The sequence below is a fragment of the Anas acuta genome, chromosome 19 (genome assembly GCF_963932015.1).
Source record: "Anas acuta chromosome 19, bAnaAcu1.1, whole genome shotgun sequence".
NCBI lineage: Eukaryota > Metazoa > Chordata > Aves > Anseriformes > Anatidae > Anas > Anas acuta.
This window is the reverse complement of record NC_088997.1, coordinates 7,463,758-7,482,668: the sequence shown is the minus strand read 5'-3', so window position 1 is coordinate 7,482,668 and position 18,911 is coordinate 7,463,758. Positions and strand designations below refer to the sequence as shown.

Genomic DNA, 18,911 nt, shown 5'->3' with positions numbered 1-18,911 from the left:
AAAAGTACAGGAACCAAAAAACACCAGTTCCAGTTCATTAATTTCATACGCACACATGGGCCTGTATAGTCCTCCAGTAAGTTATCCCTTCCAAGGAGTCTCACACTTATATTCACGCCAGCTATTTCTTTGGACATCAGTGAAGACCATCAGCAGGTCCAGCCCAGCATGGTAAATAATTACAGCCTTGAATGACACAAGATTTCACAGATTTAAAAACTACATAAAATCATATCTCTCTAATTAGCTATTAATCAAGCACCAGCAAGTAAACATTTAAGCAGCTGAGACCAGATCCACCTTTCGGAGAATCGCTTCTGCCAGCAATTAATGTTGTAATGCTTTCCTGTCATCCTTTTGTGAGGAGAAAGTACTCGTTGACAATTAAAGAAAGCCTTGTATCTTCATCCTGGACATGTGCAGTATCCAGAGGATTCTGTTTTAGCACAAAATAGGCTCAAAACCCTTCCATTTTGACCAGGCAACAGAGACACCAGTCTCACCATTGCTGTGAGATAACGTGGGACCAGTGGCCGAGATGGCAGGTCTCCTACCTGCCCTGCTGCCCCACGCATTCCTACAGACACACTAATTGATTTATGCAAACCTCTAGCTCGGGGGATTTATAGAAGTTCACTGCTCTTAAGGATACCTCAGAGATGGGATAACATCACAGAAGTCACGACACCACCTTACGCAGTGACAGGCTAATCAGAACAACTAGCTTCTTTCACACACGCTATCATTAATTCTCTCTGAGAAAATAAACCTGTAAGTTTGGCTCGCCGAAGGGTTTTAATTAACACCATGCTGTCCAGTTTCTTTCAATTTCACTTTTTGTCAGTTTGTATGAAATTCTCAACTCTGACAGCGCACGTACTGACTTCCTGGGTTTCGTTTCCATCCAGATATTTGTCTTTTTATTTATGAATGAAAGTATCCTTAGGCAGAAGGTGTTGTCCAGATTAGAAGCAGGCTGAGTTTCTCAGCTGGAACTTTTATCCCTGCCCAAAGAAAACAGGCATATTTTGGTCAACAAAAACATTTCAAATTTATGTTGGATTTGTCACTTCAGCTGAAAAAATAAGAGTCATCAGCCTGAAAGTGCTTACATAGTTTCGAACTGAAAATAATAAATTAATTTCAATTAAGAAGAAAAGATTACAGGCCCTTTAATGAAAGGAAGCATTATGCATTGAGTCAAACAATATTTTATCCGGCCTATTCCCTTCTTTGGTCCTTCCGCTTGTGTCATCATCCTCTCCTCAATCCGCTTTTTGTTTATTTGTTTTTAAGAAACCTTTCCCTCGCAGCTCTCGGGAGCCGACAGGGCAGCGTGCTTTGTTCCCTGCAGCACGTCAGCTGCCTCCTGCCTCTCCCAGGAGGATCTGTGCCGACCAGCACTAAGAGTGAAGCACAAACCCAAGTGAGACTGGGATTCTCACTGGAGAGAAGACTCTCCCCTTCACCAGTAAGAGCAGGAGCAACCCAACAGGTTGTAAAGGCAGTGCAATACAACACAACGCCGCAGTGCAAGGTGGTTTTTGCCCGTGCCCAGCCTGCCAGGACAGGAGCCTGTGAGCGCTCACCCTCCTTAGCCAGGAAGGTTTTGACTAATTACACCCAAGCTAATGTTCCTTAACTGGAAAAAGGTCAGATCCCTCTCGGCCACTGTCACCCAAGGGTCAGGAACTACTTAAACACATAGACGGGTCTGAAGCAGTTTAATGGTCTGTAATGACAGACACAGAGACCCTGCAGCTGGATGTCACAAAAATTAGAGTAAGCACTTTACAAGATGTGGGAAGAGAGATCCCTTCGCTGATTCTTCTGCTAGAGAGCCAGCTAATTACCCACCAGATGGATGCTAACGCGCTCAGAGGGGCTTGCTGCACTGGAAGGGGGTGTTCAGCACACCCTCCCCAGACACCGGTTAGATGCCATCCCCTTCTGTGCTTCATGTTTGGTTTCACACGAGTGCTCAGGCTGAAGATGCCCAGCTCTCAGCCAGGCTGTCACACAGACTCATTGGCCACCTCAGCAACGCTCTGGAACATTTCTGCTCTGCGGTTTTAGCTCTTGGCCGTGAGCAACTGGCCAGTCCACCCAGCTGGGCTCTCCGGCTTAACCAGGCCTCCCTCCCGACTGCAGCCCTTCCCATAGCAGCCCCATTCCTCTGCACAACCATAAACTCAGCCTCTCCTTCTGGCACAGACTCCAGACTTGGATACACAACAGAGCAGGACACGCGTTTGAGGAGGTTTGGCCCACAATGAGTCAAGGAGGGGGAGGCCAGGCTGCTGATGTCCATTCACAAGCCTTTTCATCTCTTCAACCATGAGAAAACACGCGGGGTGCTGTCCCAGCACTCCGTACCTCCCTCCCCACCTGGCTGCTGCTCCAGCCGAACGGGTCGGGATTGCCTGCTTGGGAAGAGCTGGGAGATGCACGTCCTCCTTCTACATCATGTAGCAGCTGCCTCTGAAAGGAAACCAGCCCCATCTCTGAAAATACAGGGACTGCTAAAAACACCCAGAACTGCACAAATAGCTCCTTTAAGGCTTGTGACCCTATGGTAGCCTTCCCCATAAACAGAGGCTGCTACAGAGACTGCAGCACAGCAGATGTGATTGGAGCAGCCATGGTGCAATCACCCGGACAGGAGACAGGAACATCTGCACATCCAGCATGGTTTGCAACAAGACTTCTTGCAAATCTGACCTGTGTGGCCTCACTCATTGCGTCCCAACAAAGCTTCTTCGTAAGGGAGAAAACAATGTTCATACAAGAAATATCTGTGGGGCTCGTTCTTACCACTTCCCCCCGGCCTCCTCGTAACCAGCCCATTATCTCCCAGCCACTGCTGCCGTGCGAAGCTGCGCTACAAATTTGGCTTGTGGGATTACAAGAGACAGATGTCTGATCACGAAAGAAACCTGATCTTAATAAGCACCTCACCCTCGCACCAAGACAGGGTTTGGACTGGCAAATTTTGTCCTGTTAAACTGAGCAACATCACAAATTACAGTGTGCAAACATTAATCGAGACCACACCCTGAAAGAGCGAAGGGAATTGATGTGCAGCAGCGTGACAGAGCCGGACAGTGAAAACAGGACAAGTATTTCTATCACATGGAAGCTACAAATCAGAGTTTAACTTGCCTAACCAGCTCCCCTACATCACATTGAGCACACAAATCCTGGTGCTTCCTGGGTTGCCAGCATGCATTGCGTGTCTCGGATGGAGCCAGGCAAAGCCCTGGTGAACTTGCTCTTGCTCTGTGAGCACAGACCTAAGGGGTCAATTCGTGGGGATAATTTGCAGATGGCAGGCTTGAGGACTGGACTAGTGGAATTAAATTTGCTTCACCAGAATCCACAGATCAAATTCAGATCCTTGTGCACAGCCTACACAGACCCAAGAAAGTCAGTGGAATTGCTGGAGATTCAGGACACAGTTTGACTGAGGACAATAAATATTACTATTCCTGGAAGTTGCAGGTTTTTTTGGAATTCCACACAAAGGCTGACCTTGCCAACAGGTGTCCTGGGGCACAAGAGGCAGCTTTTCCATGCTAGTTCTACTACCATGATCTCTCTCCTATGGCTCTAGTACAGTACTGTAGACAGAGGCAGATGATAACCCTAGTACAGGACAAAGGAAATCACTCCAGCCACACCTCATCTTCCATACCTGGAGACCCCCCTTTAGCCAGGCATTGTGGGCTGAACAGAGCTTAAACACCACTGACCCAGGTACCAGCCTGGCTTGATGGCTCCTGCTGTACTGACCCAGAACTAAACCAGTCATCCCATTTCCTCTTAAAGGGTTCTCAAATGCCACTTGGCCATGCCACTTCACACCGGAGAACTCTGAAGCAGATTAATTACACGGGTAAATGTTTGACTGAAAATTACCCTTGAGTAACGTAGACTGCCAGAGGTTACCTCCCTCCCAGTACAGAAGGCCTGATTTGGGACTCTGGGGCAGCTCCCCTTTAAAGGCAGTATAATTCTACAAGTACAGAAAGCCTAGAAATAGAGAGAAAATAAACTTATTTTTGGCACCCAGGCCAGATTTATTTTGCTAGCAGCCCCCCTCTGACACTGATGCAGCCCAAATGTGGCTGCCGAGCCTGTTAGAGCTTTGGCTAGCTCAGATGTGGGCAGGAGGAGGGAAGCACCAGCAGTATTCTCCATTGGCAAAAACAGCCCAGAGGCACGGCTCGGCAAGAATTTTAAGTAGCTAAAATGCTAAGCATCGGAGCGAGATTCTGTCCCAAAACTTCCTGTGGGTTACATTTGCACCTCAGTTTCTCTACCTGTAAAATAATAATTACCCAACACACCAGTTCTTGTAGGACTTAATTAGCACTTGTCAACCTCTTAGAGCTCCTCAAGGGAAGAGGAGCTGTGCACCACAAAGTACTAATTAATGGAAGAATCCTTTGGAACAAAGTATACGGCTCTGTTGTTGTCAGATCTAATAGAGTCATAAAAAAAACAGGGCTGGAAGGGATATCAAGAGGTAACCTAGGCTGTTCCCCTGCCCTGAGGCATGATCGAGTATATCTAAATCACTCCTGATAGATGAATACCCCTAAATCTTGCGATGCTCAAACTGGGGATTAAAATAGATAAAGCTGGACTCATGTTACATGTGCATTGCACTTCGTGGCTGGCTGAAGGCAGATAAATTCTCCCTCATGTGTGGCACATGAGGCCTCTCTTAAGTGCTCTCTGCCCTGGCCCGAAAGAGGCCGTACTGCACCCGCCGTGGAAACGCACTGCGAGACCTACCGAGCTTTCTGCCTTGCTGTTATCACAGCTCGTGCAACAGAGAGCCCCACTGTAGCATACGATCCCCACATCTCAAAACCTCAATTAATGAGATGCACAAAATGGGGGGAAAAAGATAGAAAGACATCCAAATTAGGAACGGAGCACAGAGGTGTTGAAGGACCTGCTCATGGTTATGCAGGGCTTTGGCAAGAGCCAGAAACTCAGCACAGATCACCCAAGTCTTGCAATTAAGCCCTGTGTCAGACTTCTCCTCTGTAATACCTTCAAATCATTTTAATTATGTTTTTCCCCACTTCTCTTCCTCCTTTCCAACCCCAAGAGACCATCTAAAGTACAGTTTGGCCTGGCAAATAATTCAGATGGGGCTACTGAAGTACTGAACACCCTTAAAAACAAAAAACTTTTTTTTTTTTTAACCGAAGTTAAGCGGGTCAGACCTGGAACATTAGCTAAACGAAGATTTTTTAGGATTTTTTTTTTAATGCTTTTTAATTGTAAAAACGTGTTGGTTCAAGCAGTCTTTCCAAGACATACATGCAGTGTACAGTAGGAGATACCTTTTATTTGATTAACTTCATACAGGAAAGCTTTTGAAACTTATACGTTCTTCATCAGGCTAGTGGATGAAAGCTAAGCCAGACAACTGATACAGCACTTCAGAAGTTTATTAAATTAACCAATTAAACTGAGGCAGTATACAATACACAGAGGCCAAGGCAAACAATAGAAGGTGGAACACACTCCTGGGGCTGAGGCGATAGTGTTGTGTCAGCATTTCCATTATGAAGCTGCTTCAGAGTTATTGTGGGAGGTGTGCAATAAAAAAAAAAAAAAAAAAGCTTAAACCACTGAATTCAGTCATTCTAAGGGATTCCCAAAACATGCCCAGGCGGATGGAAGAGCAAGACGCAAACCAGTTTTTCACTAATTTTGTCACTTGAATTAGAAAGCAGGCTTGGCCTGGAGAAAGACGTTGGCACGTCACACAGGAAACAAAGCACTGCTGGTTCTCCAGATCTGCACAGTGCCCAACATAAGGGAGCCCTGTTCTCGGCTGCCTGAAAATACAACCCTAATGAACACGATTAATCAAGTACAGCACGTTTGCGTGGGCTGACACACAAAGCTTACTCAGTAACAGAAGGTCTTTGCAGTACGACCGGCATCTTGTGTAGCATCTTACTGTCAGCCGCAGAGTCCCCACACAGCGATGCAATGTGAAGAGCGCAAGCCAAATCACAAACACAGCCAAGCTCTGTTTGTATCAGAGATGAACCAGAGATGTTTACCCAACTTGAAGATCTGTCACCTCTTTAGACACTGTGCGAGAACCAAAGTGACTACATTTCACATCAGGGAGAGCTGAGCACGGACTGGACTACCCCAGAATTTTGGGTGCCCAGCATCGGGTTCAGATGCCAGCTTTCAGATGCTTCTTCCTAGTCTAAACCATGGGGATTCCTTGGGTAACAGATTTGCTGGTTTCACATTACATTTTGCAGCACGTGGAAACCTTTTCATGCAGCCCCAGAACAACTCACTGAAGGAGAAAAAAAAAAAAAAAAAAGACCAATAATGGAAACACTGACACAACATTTACTGTAACAGCATGATCAGCAGCAACTATAATTCTCCTTCAAAAAGTTACACCCACGCTGCTTTCTTTGGCCTCTATACCTTGTATATTGCCTTGGTCTAACTGGTTAATTTAATAAGCTTCAGAAATATTTAGTTGCCTGGCTCAAAAAGAAAAAAAAAAGTTGGATGTGACTTAAAACCGGGTAGCCTGGTTTGCAACCACGAGTTGTTCCTGCTATGGCATCTCCATGGTTCAGTGCAGCATCCCAGCTCTGCTCCGCTCCACGGGCGGTTCTGCCGTGCTCCATTTCCTTTCTGGAAACCAAACAAAGCCAGCTCAGCTCCCAGCAACACAGCGCAGCCACGCCGCTCTGGGGAGGCAAGCGGTTTGACAAACAAAGGTTAAATTGAATTAGCAGGACCCACTTCGGCGTTCCAGTTCTGCGACAGAATTTAAGAGCGGCTGGGGAGCACTGGGAAGGGACGGGGGTGCTTTTAGAAGAGGCAGGACTCCGTGGTGGGTAAGGACCTGCCTGGGACTCAGGAGACCCACTGCTATTTCTGCCTTTGCCAGTGACCTGCCACATGGCCCTGAAGAAGTCACTTCACTCCATGTGTTTTTCTTTCCCCTCTTGCCCTTTCTCTGCTTTGATTCTAAAGTTTTCCAAGCGATTGCATCATCCTGTTTGTACAAAATATGTATTTGCATAATGTCTAGCACAACAAGACCCTGGATCACAGCTGGGACTTCTAGATGCAAGAGTTATAAAGAGAAGTATTAGCAAATTCTATGTTTTAAATGCCCATTATGCGTAGTTTGTAACCAACATCTCTTCTTTAAAAATTCTACTGTGTTGTTTCGCCAGACAGCACAGAATAGGGGAAGGTCCCAAGTGGAAGATGTTGGCTGATGCTGTTCCTTGGGGGCAGAACCTGAAGGGTATGTGGGAGACAGAAAAAGGGATGGACTATTTTGTAGGCTAATAGTGAAAATCTAGAACAGCTGATTTGCAAAACTGACAAAAATTTACAAAGTTGTAAATCTCTGACAACCTGGTAAAGACATTTTTTCTATCCTGTGCTTCAGTTTCATTTGATCTCTTCTAGGATGCTGGTGCCTTCAGATCTGAATTCACTGATTCAGCTTCATGTGGACACACAACTCTGTCCTAATCTAATCAAAGACTGTGATCCAAAAAAAAAGTTTTTTGTTTCATTCCCAAAGTTAACATTATTTCTACCCCATTGCACTTCCCTCCACACTCACCTCCAAAAATCACTGAAGATCAAACAAAGAGACAGAGGAGAACAACTAAGACAAGCAGTGACCCATCTTCCATAGCCTGGGTTTGCAGCTAACAACTGTCTAACCAGAAAGCTGCAAAGGAGGCATCCAAGCCAGCAACAGCATCAACAGGGGCTGAGCTGGGGCCTCAAGTTCTGGCAGTAGCAGTGGCCGTGCCCCAAGAGCAATACTTAGGAGGAGTAAGGCCAGCAGCAGCCCCCTGGGCTGTCCAACAGCCAGGATCCCCATCTCTCACCAGAGAGGGTCAAAGAGCACCCAGAAGTCTGGATTTGCAGTATAGAGGGAGGAAAACCAGCTATAACCTCAATCCACAGAGCACCACAGATCTCCTAAAAACAGAGCAGGGCGAACAGGACTGGCAGCACTCCCTGTTCAACAACAAAAGGAATAACATCAGAGTAGATGCCGCTTTCCTACACCTGTTACCAAAGCTTGGATTTTTGATATTTGTCTTGTGAACTGAACATGAAAACCGGGTTCAAACGAGGCCATCTCACACAGGCTGGGAAACAATAATGAATATGCAGGTTATCATCATCAATCTTGTAATTCCTGCAGGTCTTGAAGGCTTCTCCTGCAAAGCACCCACCCAGACAGGGCCAAGAATCCAAAGTGCCAAAACTAATCCAAGGAGTGAGATGGGCAAGCGCAAAGCAATTTTTCCAAGACTTCATTAAGCAAGTGACAGACTTGGGCTTCATTAATTTTCACCTGCTGTGCTACACCCCCACCCTTGCTTCCTCAGGGCATCCTGCAACGAAGCACGAATCCCATGCCTCAGCCACGACCATCGGTACTGACCAGCTTACACAGAACTCAGTGGGGATCCTGCCCCAAGTTGTGCCAGACTGCAGAGTTAGGTTCTTGCCAGCCAAAGGTGTCACATTCCCTGCACGAGTGTCACAGCACAGCTGCTGCATTAAGGGCACCTGCTGTGCAAGACTGGGAATGGTAACACATAGGATTGTGCAACACGCAGGTACTCCAGCTGTCAGGAATAAAACCCTTCACACAGACCACTCCTCCCCTACATGCTCTGGCTGAAGTTAAATGTTCTCTTCTTCATCCCTCTTCATTTTATTTATTTATTTATTTTTTTTTTTTTGGTGTGTGTGTGCATTTTTTCATTTGTTTTCTTTTTATTTGTTTTTGCTATTTTGACTTTTAATTAAAAAAAAATAAAAAATAAAAAATTCAAGGATCTCTCCTTTTAAACAAAGAAGAAAAGAGGCCGGAGTGCATGAAACACCCTTTCCCTTTAATGATCTGCAGTACAGCCAGCTGGGACAAAGTTGGCTATGATGTCAGATTGCTGGTGCTTTAACACAACAGGGCTGTTTCCCCCAAGTATTTCTCTAACTAAGCAGAACTCAAAGGTTTCCTTCTCCAGCAAGCACCTGAGCAGAAATGACTCACTCACCGTGTTGGCAACTGGTGCAGATCTTTAAGCCCTAATGCCAAGCCTGCTTATGTTGTTGAAGTACTAAGAGGTGGATTTTTATTCTGTGACTTCCAAAACAGTTTGTCCACCTATGTTCTGGATTAAAACTAGCCCTCCCCTTGCTCTCCTCAATGGGGATGAGTTGGGGTAAAACATATTTGTAAGACCAGCCACGCAGTCATTTTTTCAAGCTCATGAAACATTCAAATGCATCTCTCTCTAATCAAATCACTTTTTTTTTTCCCTGCCTGACTTCCTTTAAAAATAACGTATATATGATCATGGTATGCATAAGCATGCATCTCTAATACCTTTTGAATGAGTTGGTTGCTTTCAGCTCAATTTGATAGAGAGACACGAGTTTCAGAGCTGTCACGTTGCTACAAGTTTTGTGAAAAAAGGCAGCTGGATAGAAGAGAGCTGCAGAGGCTGGAAAGCTGCAGCATGAGTACACCCAGTGTTAGAAACCAGAAAATGCCATTGTAAAGGCACCAACACAGGGATTGGCCTCAATAGAAGGTTACAGTTGACCAAGAAGAGATGGAAAGCCACAGTACACCAAGTGCTACATGAGTATTTATTTTAAAGGACATCATAACAAAAGTCACCAGTTAAAAAAAAAATGAATGGCCTTCAAGAGACAGCACTTAGAAGAGCACGCAAGACAGCTAAATACTTCCAAGGAAGTCTATAAGGAAGAGTACATTTTAACTAAATCCTGGACTGGACACTCCTATTGCACCCACATAATCATTCATTTCATAAGACTGACTTCTAACATAGCCCACGGTAAGCCCCAGATAATACAAATCCACTCTTTATTGCCTCAGTAGTGCCATTTAAAATCAATAGGATTACTCATAGCGGTAAAGTTAAGCACGTGTGAAAGTGTTTGCAAGACTGAGGCCTAAGGCCTGGTCTAGGCACAGCTTTTGTACTTGAAGAACTGGTTCACTTAAAGGTTTGTTTTGTTTTTGGTTTTATTTTTAAAGAAAACAACAGAATAATTAAAGCCATACAAGCACTTTAAAGTGGACACGTTTTTATTGCTATAACGGGAACTTCCAACAGCACGGCCTTGCCCAGGTCAGCTGCACTGCTCTAACCACACTCGTGCTCTAGGCAGTTGTGTCGGTACCACCAAGAGCAGCCCCGAGCTGTGTGCCTCGAGCAGCTCGACAAGGAGACGCAAGCCCATTACTTCTACTCAAGTATCTCCAGGTAATTCATCCATGGAAGGCACCCAATGGGATGAACAACGTGGGCTATCCCAGGTTATAAGAACATTTGGTTTGAAGTACATCAAAAAGTGGGATTTTTTTCCCTATGATTCTTCCATGTATGTAGTACACGCATGTGTCTGTCCAGCAGGAGAGAAGAAAAAATAAAGTAGAGTTCAGAATTTCACATGTTCAGAACTGAAGGTGAAAGAAGAGCAAGGTTATCTTGTAAGAAGATGACAACAAGGAGCGTCGTTCTAAGGAAGGCATTCAAAGTTTCAGTAGGATGCTAGGAGGAGGGGGGTGGAACAGTAGACTCACATATTCAGATTGCTAAGAGGTTAAAAAAATTGTCACACTTTCAAAGAAAAAGAAAGAGACAAAAGACATTAAGAGTAAACAGGAAATCTGGGAAATCTATTTCATTCAAAGTAGCAAACATCTGGAGTAAATTGTCAAGAACTTAAGACCATCAAAGTGAAGTATTAATGAGGTTAAGAGGCAGCTAGACTGGAGGAGGAGACTGACGAATACAATGACAAAGGAGAGAGGTGGAGCCAAGATAAACCTGGAGGCAAGGGGCTCATTAGCCTAAGGGGTTTTGTTTTTCTCTCTGCCCGATACTTCCTTATCTTCTCATTGCCCTAAGCTTAAAATAACTTCTACTGCTTTTTGGTTTATGGAAACAAAACAGTACTTTTTTTTTTTTTCTTAGTAATTCTGCACTGGAATCTGTGACATGGTATTCCATTGCTGAGCCTCCATATTTCTAAGTTTAACTCAGCAAAGCACAAGGAAACTGAATGTTCACTTCTCCCTCCACCAAGCAGAGCTTTCTGAAGCCCAGAGTCCTTGTTCCTCGCTTTCACCCTCCAAATTAGGAGCTACTCTTACTTTTGTTTCAGAAAAGAAGAAAAACCTGACCCCTTTAATCAAAAGAATTTAGAAAGTATCTCCATGGATTTAAAAGCTGTTTTTTTAAAAGACTTGTTTGTTTTAAAGTAATTCAAAACAGGCAAAACAACACCTTTAAGGATGACAAAAAAGCAGTAGGCATAAGTGAATAAGGAGTCTAAGAAGGAAATACTTAGTATGACTTATCCCTTAATATCCAGATCCTTCTCTAGAAGGGATAATCAGAAAGCTATGTTGGCCTTTAGTCAAAAGAAGAGAACGGTCTTCCATCTCTGCCTGGACTGTTATTAACTATATTGGTTACATTCACAGTCATTAACATCCTTTAAAATATGATCTTGGGATTTCATTTTCCACCTCCCATTATTGAGCAATGGAACATTCATAAAACAGTAAATGGAAACAAGTCAGAAGAAAAAGAAAAGAAAGCCTCCAAGTTCCCATCTCTGCCAGTTAAACTAAATTGAAGATTCAACATGAAATTGATTCAGGAGTGGCAGTATATATGCACACACATTAAAAAGTACACTGGGGGAAGATATAGAATAATAAAACATGCACTTGCCTGTCCTCAGCTGTAATAGCCACAGGCAAACTTCAGCCAAGGCTGACAGAGCAGGAGAGGTTTCAAAGACAGGAAGCTCCTGTGGGTTTCACAGGATAGACAGCTGGGCAAAGGATGAAGATGCTCTTAAAAAACCCACTGTACCGAAGTGTTTACTAGACATGAGAGGATCCACAGCAGCCTGTTACTTGTCTAGTAGCACAGGGGCCATTCACACTGTTGACAACCAAGCACCCATAACTGAGGGGTCAAAGTTTTACTGGGAAGATTTGCTCTTCTTTTTGCACAAGGCAGATGAAGTTTTGCTTCAACCTCCACACCTTCTCTGTTAGATGGTCCCAAACGCCTGTCTGCACCTCTCTGGCCTGAGAAGAGCCAAAATGGCTGCTGTGGGGCCACCCCAATGGCTGATCAGCATTCACACGCAGAGCCCCACAACACTGGGCTTTTATTTTTAACCCAAAGCAAAATAAGTTTTCCTTAGTGCTTGCAAAGTGCAACGTGTTAGACCCAGAACCATTTGGAACACCCGGAGATGTTCGAGTTACTCAGCCCCGTTGGTGAATTCAGCCACCAGCTCCTGTAGCAGGGTTTTCCTCAGGGAGCCAGCTCACACCCAGATCCTAATTTAAGGTGTCTGAAGCATCCTCTGAGCCATCCCTCAGTAGGCTGACTAAATACAGAGTACCAAAAGCCTTATTCCTCATTTTAGCACTTGCATTACATGCTACAGACACCCACAGCAGTTACACAGGCCGACGCCTCTATTTTTCTCCATATTAAGACTGTGAGAAATCAGTGATGGAGGGGCTTCAAGGCACTCCACTCCATTTCTCTCCACTGTTTCTACCTTGCCATTAAAACATAGCTAGAGGGAGCCATCTGGAAAAAACAGGATTACAAGTTTGCTCTGTTTGGGCCAGGTACAGGGACAGGCAGCCCCTCAGGGGAGAGCATGCTGCCCAGCGCCTCAGTCACCAGGGCCTCACCGGTACCCACCTGACACACACAGGCACAAAACACACATCTTTAACACTAAAAGCAGGCAGTTGTTTTTTTTAGCGACAGAGGGGTGCTTTAATGAGCACACTGTGCTGAAGCGGCTGGAAAAAAGTGATAAGCTTTATATGTTATACAAAAAGCCAGGGGGTTACTTTATATAATCAGCCACAGCTGACTAAACAGGGCACTGAAAGTCATTCACAGCTCAGGTAAAACAAAACAAAACAACAAAAACCCCACAACCTCCCCATCCCGCCTCTCCCAAGAACCGGTTCCCCAGGCACAAGCCCAGGGTTGATCCGAGGCCTCAAGTACCCTAATTAATATGCTGCTTGGAAAAAACCTCTGCCTTACCTTGGCATGCCGGGGCCTCGCCTCACCTCCGTATCAGCCATGCAGGAGCAGGGAGAGCCAGGGCTGCGTGCAGGCCCACAACAGCTTCTTCTGTCCCTTGTGGGCTGTGGTTCCAGTGAGGCTGAGAGGAGCCCATTAACATTAATCCCCCACACTGTGGGGCTGGAGTAGCACTCAGAGCAGCCCCATGCAGGTGTGGGAGAGGTCACAGGTGTTGGTGATGCTCAGGGAGGGCCCTGAGCAGCCTCAGCAAAGCCCCACTGGCATTTGCAGAGCAGGGCTGAGGGAACCCTTGGCCCCCTGTGCCCAGCTGGGCCAAGAGAGTCTCTGGTGTCTGCCTCACTTTGGTTAGCATGTTTGCATGTACATACTTAACCCAGCAATAAAACTAAACTTTTCTACTTTTTCCAGGAGAAACAGGGTGGCATGCAGCATTACCTGCGTGCTGCTGTTTGTACAAGTGTGGGTGAACTTTAACACCACTTTAAAAAGAAATGACTGATCCTTTCCTTAAGGCTTTTCACAATTTTAGACAAAATATGGATACTTGTACCACTTCAGCACTTGATTCACACAAGTATTATTTTTCCAAGCATTAAATTCTGTCACAGCCTTTACACTCGGAGCCCAGTTTGGAAGGGCAGATCCTTGCTGAAACCAGCTAATTCCTGTTCCACAAATAACTTTCTGGATGCTATTTAAACCGCATCCTTTTTACATATGATAGCTTAAAGGCACTAGCTTACCAATAAATTCATGGAGATTTATCTGTTTCTGGCCTGCTAGAGGAGCCCCCCTCTGCATCTCTGGTAATGAAATTTCTACTCATTGCAGCTGTGGTGGTGCTGGCATTTTCCAAGACTTAAAGGGACAAGGTAGTAAGTCATCTGCCATTCTCCCCAGTTTTGTGTAAAACCACTTGTTTTTGAGGCATGTGAGCCTGTTACACAGCAAGCAACACCAGTTTTTAGTGATGTGTAGGTAGGTCCATGAAATACACCATATCCATACAAAGCAAGTATCAGAAGGCTTCCAGCAACACTGTGTGAGTTAGCTAAAGGGGAACCAGCTTCCCCCCACCCCAGGTGTGGAGCAAGGTGTGGTTTGTGTGTTGTGCAGGTACATACAAACCAGCTGCTGCTTGAGCTCTCTGAGTGCCAATCACACGAGCAACCACATTTGGTCTCCAGAGATGGCTTTATTTATTTATTCATTTATTTTTCCCAGTATGTAACAACCCTAGCAAATACCTGACCAACTCTATCAAGTGATCTGTTGGGATTCAATTTGTATGTACAGCTTTGCAGGATCAGCATCTAGAAAGGCAATGTAGCTAACTGCTGCTGGTCATCAGGAGACCTGGCTGGTCCTAACTCTGCTGACTTGCTGTGTGACCTCAGCCAAGATGGTTTGTAACTTACATTTTCCTCTGGTTCTCTGGCTATTTGGATCTCCCATCACTTGTGTACATAGGGTCTCTTACCCCATGAAGGGACAGCTACTATTTTATAACATTATTACTGTCATTACAACAAAAACAAATCCTGCCTGGCCTACCATCTGAGCTCTGTACTCCTGCTGAAACAGCTGACCAAATGCTGAGCTTGCCAGTATATTTTGCCAAAAAAAAAAAAAAAAAAAGTTCAAGTCAAAAGGCATACTAAGCAATCATTTAAACTGAAAAGGCCAACAACAAATGGCAACAATTCTCCAGATAAGGACTCAGGACTCAAGGAGGTAGGGCAATGCTTGACCTTGAATACCTGAGTTAGCATTCCCAGGCCCCTGCTTTATAATCAACAGAGTCAGATAGATGCTTGCAGAGGCTGAATCAGAGCAGAAATGAATTTAAGTGCCCTGTAATGCCTGTTCAAGGACCTCTTTCCCTTCACTGAAGAGAAGTCCTGCAGAGATAAGCCTCCTTGAATACACACTAGATTTAAGTGGCCAATGTTAAGTGAATACACAGGAGCATCTCCCAAATTATGTAGTTCTAGCAAAAAAGCATGTCAGAAACCTGTGCTACTTCAAATACTGTGCACACATGTGCTTCAAAGATCCAAGGTCCAGCTCCTTTGAAGTGAAACCCCATCTATGCCTTCCAAAGTCTTGAGTTTGGGAGAGTAATAGTAATAGTAATAGTAATAGTAATAGTAATAGTAATAGTAATAGTAATAGTAATAGTATGTTGAGAGACAAGGGACATCAGCCACAGCAACTGTGCCAATGGCTTTGCACAGCATCAGCATACCCAGAAGTGTTCCTTAGCAAGGTGTGGACCCAGCCACACAATCAGAGCTCTGGAAGTGGAGTCTTTTCTGGTGCAAGCCATAGGCTTGCCTTTAGGAATCCAAGTGGATTTGATCTTGCATTTAAACTACCTTTGCTCAACCTGGTTTTCCCCCATTTGCAGTGGGAAATTGAGTTTGATTGGGTTTAAGAATTATCACAGGTAATTTAAGAGAGGTATGGCTGGCTGTTGTTTGTATATAACACCTTTCTGGTGACCACCTGAATTTATACTGATTGGGAAATGAAGCAAGGCCCACAGGTGAGAAACTTTTCCTGTACAGTTGCCCACAGGCAGGTTGAAGACCAGTGACCTAGAGTACAGCTAAAAAACATGTCCTACGTGAATTACCACTGCTAAAATCAGAAGACATTTCAAAGTTGTTGACAGAGAAGGAAGAGGAGTAGGAGACTGTCCTGGGGTCAGATTCCATTCAATATTAACAATTTGAAGGGCAAAATAGAGAGCATGTATACAAAATCTGTCAATGATGGACAGAACTAAGGCAACCTATGAGCAGTTTGGAGGATGGGGACGGAATTCAGAACAGCTTAAATTCAAAGGGAGAAGGAAAAACAAGAGAGAATTAAAGACTAGTGTAGATCATTACATGATAGAAGAAAGGCAAATCTCCAAAGCTCTGGAGAGCTCTGGAGAGCTTTGGAGAGCTCCCAGCTCTCCAAATGTGTCTCACCACTGATGAGGGGAAGACTCACCTTCCTTGACCTGCTGGCAATGCTCTTCCTCATACAGCTCAGGATGCTGTTGGCCTTCTTTGCTGTAAGAACACACTACAGTTTTATATTCAACTTGTTAGCCACTAGGTCTTTCTCTGTACTCTGGTCTCTGTACTAGGTCTTATTCCTCCTCTGGGGAGGAGTTATTCCTCCCCAGGTGATGGGATCCACATTTTGCTTTTACAAACTTAGAGCTTCCTCTCTGCTCATTTCTCTGTTTCACTGAAGTCCCTCTGAACAGCAGCACAACTACTTGGTCTGCTCCATCCAATGTTGCAGTCTTCAAATTCACTGAGGTTGCATTCAGTCCCATCATCCAGCTCATTAATGAAAATGTTAAAACTGTATTGGTATTGTATTTTTACACAGAAAACTTATACTTCAGACAATCTGCACCTTTTTAACATTAGTGAAAATTCAAGATGTGTCCTCAAATAACCCATGCTGGCACATTACCAAGGTAACAGAGACAGAGGGGAATCATAGCTAAGGAAGTTTCTGGGATAGGAAGAGCAGGCTACAGGGGATCAGAAGCAAGCAGCTACTAAAAAAGAGTGGAATGGAATAAACTTTTCCCCACATTGCCTAGAAAAATACATAACCTTCACTGCTGCTGCATCACAGGGCTCTTTTGTTTTGTTTTGTTGTTTTTGTTTTACAGATAACTCCTACAATAATTATTCCATTCTGGCTGGTGCTGGGATATTTGTCGAACTTGACATACCATGTTTTAAGAAAAACGATATGCACAAATTAAGGTAGTCATAAAGAGAAAAAGAATTAGAAGTGGAGAAGAGATCACTGAGAGGAAAAGTTGGAAAAGAACATTGGAAGATAGAAAACTAAGCAGTCTTCCAGTGTGCTAATGTTCATTACAAAGAGGGTAGAAAGGATGAAAATGATTTAATTTGCAGACAGAAAGATTTAGGTTAGATGGTTTGGGGAAAAATGCTCATATAGATAGATATGTTGTGTTGTTGTTGTTGTTGTTGTTGTTATTGTTTGTTTGTTTTTTAGTATACATATATATGTAATAGGCATATATATATATATAAGGCCAGCACTTGAATAAGGCTTGCTTTGGACATGAGGCTACCTACTTGGAAAGTTTAGAAAGATTAAACAAATATTTCTAAGAACAACCATGCCTCCAAGCAGAACAACAAGCCAGAGGGAATGCATAAGAATTTTTCTTCCTCTGCCTTTTATGACAGTATTTCAAATGTTGCTGCATCAATTCACAGGGTTTCAGAAAGGCTTACAGTGTTAAACTTTTAAGTGTTTATAAAGCAGATTATCAATTCTTCACTGCTTCTTTGTTTTCTTCCCATCCAAATAGTAATAGTTTGTGAAAGGGCTGACACTAAAGAGCAACTGCCGGAGTTCACACAAGTTCAATTCCCATCTGATCATTTTAATGATGCTTTGGTGAGAATCTTGGTTTTTGTGGAAATAACCTCAGCTCTTTGTTTCCTTTACTTAGCTGCATCTGCATCCAAAACCTGTAAGTACAGCTCCATTCCCCCAGATATGGATTAAAATGAAACCAGGATTGATAAAGATTCTTAGAACAAGTCCATAATGATTTCATCACATTAATCTGAACATTTGTCCTTTCCCGTTATGGACGGGGAGGGTTACAGCTTCAAATTCTATTGTGTGATGGCCCAAGAGCCCAAGGTGCAGTAGTCCAAATGAACAACAAGCTTAATGGTACAATCCAAACCAAAGGTCTCTTCAAGCAATCTGTTAACAGGCACGTGTCTGCTGTACTGACTAAATGCAGTTATCCTGGGGGTCTTTTGCCCCAGGATAACTGCATTTAGTCAGTACAGCAGAAAAAAAAGAAAAAAAGAAAAAAAAAAGTGGAAAGGATTTTGAACAAAGAAAAGTGTAATGAAGAGCAATGAGAACCAGGGTCCTAAGGAACATGGGCCTCTATGAAGCCCAAGAACTGCTTCAGAGTGTCACAAGAGCTCTGGGTGTTTGAGGGTACTGTGGTGGTGCATTAATGTTTGGTATCTGCTGGAGGACCTCACAGCCCACACCTTGGTTTGGTCCCCCTTAGGAGCTGGAGGACATTTGGACTGAATTACAGAAAAACTGCTTTAGGGAAGTCGTCAATGGAAGGGAAGGAGAAGGAATCGTCAGAGAAGTCTACAATGAGAGGTCCAAGGTCAAGCTGAGAAGTCAAGCTGCAGGTCATGACCAGGTCCAGTGACAATTCTAGGGCCAGATGCAGTTCAGTGACTGCTGGAAAGGCTCACAGTGATATGGAAGGGACAAGGAGAAGCACAGGCCCAACAGTGTAGTTCAAGTGCTGACCTGAGGGAGAGGAGGAGTACAACCTGGAAAGGAGCAGAGTGCAGCAGACTTTCATCAGTTTAAGGCACTCCAGAGCTGCACTTGAATAAGTCATGTAACTGGGTAATAACAGATGAAAAATGATCCATCAAAAAATGTGTATGCTTTGATGGAAAAATATGTGACCTCATCTTTCAAGAGCACTGTCCTCAAAGTTTTTGTCTACCAACTCACACAAGGAAAAATAAATACTCTCTGGATAGAAGGCAAAAGGTAAGCCCTAATGCCGTTTTATCTACTCTTCAATCTCATTCTGAAATCTTTAAACAGAACAAAAAATGTAAGCACCATATGACATCTGATGCCTGAGTGACTTCAGCTCCTGTTAGTGGAACG

General features: G+C 44.1%; 1 long non-coding RNA gene across 1 annotated transcript; it reads right to left on the bottom strand.

The window, feature by feature from the left end:
- Positions 1 to 5,450: 5,450 nt before the first annotated feature.
- LOC137842163 (uncharacterized) lies at positions 5,451 to 18,002 on the bottom strand. The gene is made up of 2 exons (XR_011088932.1): positions 13,185 to 18,002; positions 5,451 to 6,696 (listed from the first exon to the last, which is right to left on the bottom strand). It is a non-coding gene; the product is annotated as an uncharacterized lncRNA (long non-coding RNA).
- Positions 18,003 to 18,911: the final 909 nt, after the last annotated feature.